This window comes from Dendroctonus ponderosae, unplaced genomic scaffold (assembly GCF_020466585.1).
Source record: "Dendroctonus ponderosae isolate FM_Combo_2020 unplaced genomic scaffold, Dpon_F_20191213v2 Dpon_F_20191213_1, whole genome shotgun sequence".
Taxonomy (NCBI): Eukaryota; Metazoa; Arthropoda; class Insecta; order Coleoptera; family Curculionidae; genus Dendroctonus; species Dendroctonus ponderosae.
Window position 1 is genome coordinate 34912940 of NW_026017110.1, and position 5680 is coordinate 34918619.

Sequence of the window (5680 nt, forward strand, 5' to 3'; positions counted from 1 at the left end):
AAAATAAGCTTCTGCTCTATACTTCCACAATCAGGCCCATACTGACATACGGCTCCCCTATCTGGCATTCTGTCAGTGATTTCACGAGACGGCGTGTTCAAAGAACCCAAAATAGGTCCCTGAGAGGCGTCCTATCGGCTGACAGATGCACCAGAAACACCGAACTGCACGAAGCTACTGGGGTGCCCTATATAGCTGACTATATAGATAACATATCTGGGAAATTTTACCATAGTGCAGTGCAAGGCTCAGTCCTAACCCGAAATCTTACCCAAATTAGAGCAAATGATAGCCCAACTCACGGTCCCCTGTATAATCGACTGCCCATGTTTCATGAGTCTTTCATCCCATAAAACAAAACGTGACAACAAACCTACATGGTCTGCATATAGCAGGCCTAGTCATTTTGTTTTGGTCGGTGCAAAGTCTGCTGGCAAGGCTTGCTCCGGTCAGAGCGAAGGGCGTGGCCTAGGTCATAAAATCGTTTACTGCCTGCTGCAAACGCCACGGCTGATAGTATCAATTTAAAGGTCGAAGCAAAAGGGGTTTTTGGCTTTCCTTCAGGAAGACCTTTTTTCCTCAATGAATGCCCTTCCAGTGAAAGAAAAGTCGCCATTTAAAGATGAACTCACGTTTTCGTGCAATTGCGGATCCGCGGATGTCCTTGTAAGGGCTATGCCCAGGTACTGGACTACTTCCCGCCCATTTAAACCATAGGCAGAGAAGCAACTGGCCGACCATCTGGCCATGCACTGACATGGGCTTGCTCCTGTTAATGTCTGTATATAATGTAAATATTAATAAATGTTTTATCTATCTATCTATCTATCACCGAACTTTAGCAACGTCGGGCGCGGTTAGTACTTGCATGGGTGACCGCTTGGGAACACCGCGTGCCGTTGTCTTTTTGCTTTTTGCAATGCAAGCAAATATTGCAAATAAAAGATATTTTACATTTAAAAGAAAATTAAATTAAATTTGACCTATTCCTGATCTATTTATAAATTATTAAACCAAGGATAATATTAAAATTATAAAATAAAATTATTAATGCCATCAAGCGTTAAACAAGTTCGATATTATGGTTTCTATAACTATATGAAGTTTCAAGATACCTCAATGAAACGACCCGCAAGGGACTGTACTTCGCGAACTTTGAAGGAACACTTAGACAGGAAATAATTTTCTGGGCGAGTAGCTCGAAAACTCGAAATATATTTACAGTACAGAAACGTATACTAAGGACTATCTACGGAATGTCTCCTTTGCAGTCTTGTCAAGGGGTTTTTAAATCAAAGGGTATTTTAACTTGTATATAACTGTATATTATATTATAATTGTATATACTGTATATATAAGTGTATATTCTTGAGGCAATATTCCGTCCTGTGCTGTATCACTCACGTTAACTTTAACGTGCATGTTATCGGGGGTAATACCACGAGTGCTTTGAAATTACCGATAATTTTTCACGATTGCATGTTTTCCATAATTTCACGAGTCTGAAGGATGAGAAATTTGCAAGGAAAACATGCCAGAGTGAAAAATTATAGGGTTAATTTTAAAGCTCGAGTGGTATTTGGTGAGATTATTTCTCGAATTAAATATTAAAAATTAACTTTCAGAATATATTTGACATCAATCACTTTAAATAAATCAGTCAACAGTGATATTTTTTATGATTCCATGACGACGTGAAATTATCGCTGTAAGTTTTTTTGAAAATTACCGTTTATTAATACCTTTTTTGCCCTATGGCGTTGCTATGGATGAGTGAAATAATCCGTCAAACACGTTATGTGGCTCCAACTGGTGTGTTGTCTCAATCAAACCGTTATATTATAACAGGCGCACGCTATCAACGAACGTTATATTAAGAAATAGCGCTTCAGAATAACAGCTTCAAATTTAAATCACATGCCGCTATCAAATTTAACGTGCGTCCCTCGAAGTTAACTTCGGGGAATAAATAAAACAATTGTGTTTAATCAGAGCGTAGTTTTATCTTTTAGCTATAATTTGTTCTTAATTTAAAAGAAAAATATGTCTTTTGGTGGTCTTATAAGGTTAGCTTTATTAGAACAATTGATAAATAGTCTTGAAAATAAACTTTATTTTCCTCCACAAACTCTACTAAATTTTCAAATTGTTTGCGGGTTGTTTTTTTGCTTCTTCTGTTCATGCTCTATTGAAAGAGTTTGAGAAGATGGGTCAAGAACAGTAACGAACGAAATTGAAAGTGAATGCAAATCATAAACAAAGACAAGTGGGCCAAATGGCCAAAACATGCACATGTGGTGCATATGGTTTAGAAGCTTCGATGGTTTGATGTTAACTCTCTCTCTAACTAATAGACTATTCGTATAAGGACATCTTACTTTATGCATCCAATATTTTTTTCCCTTTTTAACGTTTGATGCATAACTGGGTCGGAAACGCATACGTTAACTGGGAGATAGAGCATACCTCGGTTGTCTTGCTGCGTTATCGAAAATGTTATCCTGAACTGTTGCCATAACGTGTGGCCGTTAAAAATAGCATTTATGATACAGCACAGGGCTGATTATGTGTTAGCAGTATATATACACAATAGCAACGTTAACCAAGATCATAGCTCCCGCACCGGGAACATTTTGTATCCAACACACAGACTAACACTGTCTGGAAAAAGTCGAAAAGAAAGTGTACTGAGACTTATGGGAATAAAATTCTTTAATAAACTTGAAACCAGCATTTAGAAAGTAAGAATTGAAAAACTGTTTAATAATAAATTAAAACAGATGTTAATTGAGTTAGAAGCCTTATAGTATTAAAGATTACTTAAATATGTAAATAACAACAATACCTTTTAGTATAATGTGTCCTTTGTTAATTTATTTTTAAAGCCATTTCATTTTGGATTCGTTGTACATGTGCATGTATGAATGTAATTTGATATAAGGAAATAAAATTTAAAAAAATTAAAAAAATCAATTTCGGTTTAGAGAAAAGCACTGGACTATAAACCAGATCGATAGAATAGCCAAACAAATTGCAGTATTCATAGATATATCGCAGGCATTTGATAAGTTCTGGCAACCTGGATTGCTATACAATATAAAAAAGATATTTCCTTACGACTTATACCAACTAATCAAAACATACATTAGCAATAGACACATTCTCGTAAAATCTCAAAATAAGTACACAGAAATATACCCAGTAGAAGCAGGAGTGCATCAGGGTAGTGGTTTGGGACCGATCCTGTATTTCCTGTACACCTCAGATCTGCGAACAATGGGGCAAAATACCACAGCCGCATTTGTGGATGACACTGATATCATGATATCAAATACAAATCCTATAATAGCTTCTATAAGAACTACTACAAATAAACCTGACAAAAATTGAAAACTGGCTAAAGGCATGGAGAATGAATGCAAACGAGTCGAAGTCTGCACACTGCGAAATGGAACATGTCATCCAGTAACCTTGAATAGCAAACAAGTTCCACAAAAAGAGACCGTGAGATATCTTGGTATGCACCTGGAACGCAGACTGACATTGAAAACTCACATATGGACTAAAAGGAAGCAACTCAACCTACAATATCAGAAAATGTACTAGCTGTTAGGTAAAGGATCGAAACTCTCACTAGAAAATAAACTACGTATCTATACAACAGTAATTAAACCCGTCTGCGCATACGGAATTTAACTGTGGGGTTCAGCATCCAACTGCAATATTACAATTTTGGAGAGATTACAAGCAAAAATGCTAAGAAATATGGTGAATGCACCATGGTTTGTCCCAAATGAGATTATCCGAAAAGATCTTAACATCCCAACAGTCAAAGGGGAAATCAATACATTTAGTGCCAAATATAAAGACATGATTTGTGCACATCCAAGCCAATTGACAACTAACTTGATGAACAGCCAACCTGAAATATGAAGACTAAATAAATTTAAACCTTCAGATTTGATTAGTAGATTTAGATTGTAATGCATTCTCGTGGTGAGCAGACTAATTAACTATTTATATATTTCTTCATCAAACTTAGAAAACGAACCCACGATAAGCGCACATTCACGAATCAAAAGAAAGCGAACCGGTGGGCGGAGCAAAAGAGCTGCACTGTTAAAAAAATCTGGTTGAATTTTCAATCAAATGTAATTGAAGTTTTTTCCACACACGGAACTGAAAATTCAGACACTTGTGAGTGAAAATTCAAATGACCTTTGAGTGCATTTTTTCACATAAAAATCATAGTAAATAAAATGCTTTCGCAGTGCGCTTAAATACGTCGACGAGAACGGACGTGTGCCGTTGAAGTCTTTCGTAGTGAGCATTCCTCTCAATCGTTAAAACCTATTCACCATTGAAGGAATTCCAAATATTTGGAAACTCGCGATAACAAACCCGCTATTAAGAGCCCCACGACCATGAGTTCTGCGAACTCTCAGGACTCAGCGTCAGAGATGTCTTCAATAGACGATGGTTTCCGAAAAGCAAAGGCAAAAAAGCGAGAAAGACCGAGGGGCTCTATCTCTACCTCCCCGGTAGCAATCTGCAAAACAACTTAATAAATACGCAATCAATCAAACAGCACAACACCAAGAAGACCCAACTCTACATCTGGGATATTCTCTCACAGCTACATAATACAGGACCCTTCCGCCACTACCTGTGTAGGGCTGGGATGGGAAGAAGTCAACCAAGGAAATAAAGACATGATAATAAAACAAGCAGACAACTATTTACTTAAAACAAACATCCCCGAAACAGCGGACCTGGCGCTGCAAAAACTTATAGACAACAAAACAATCACCACATTCAGAAGAAAACAAAACAAGGTGAGGTACTGCAAAATAATTATCTCCAGGCAACTGAACAAGCCTACCCTTATGATGAGACTGATTACTGGGGACATCACATCTTACGAGAAGCTCATGTCGGACCGGACAATATACTTTCTGGGATGTACTTATTGCGTAATGGAAAGCAAATCACAGCAACCCATTCTAACACCGTGTGGACGGTGCAGCCTGTTCGATCACAAGACAGAAAACTGCAAAAGTGCAAATTCTTCAAACCACACCATAGGAATCAGTGCAAGTCACCGCTTCCCCACAAATGCGCTGCTTGTAGTTCCGAGCAACATGCAGCTTAGGGCATGAAATCCCCAAGAAGACCTACTGCCCCAATAGAAGGTATTCCAAATGTTAAAATCAAATGTCAAAATAAGAACATAAAAGAACTACCGGAAACTATGGCCAACAATCGAAATCACGCCCCCGTTACTACACATGACTTCATCGTAAGCAAATACAAACATGACATTAACAAAACTACGAATCGCGAGGAAATCATTAAAAAACTTCGCAAACATTTTATCGAGAATTTTGACACAGATACAACTGTAGTATTCTTTGGAAACTTCATGTACATTCTGATGTTTGACCTCGTAGAACCACATAGAGCTTCCCCAACTGAACCTAGATACCAACTAAGATAGACTACCTCCAACATACGGCAATGACTCGTAGACTTACTTACGCCAAAATTAACGGACTAAACCAAAGGAGACACCTACTACATAATTACATTGAGCGAAACAACATAAGCGGATGTATGCTGGTAGCAACGAAGACCAAACCAGACCAACCAAGTACTTTTAGAGACTGGAAACAAGTAACTA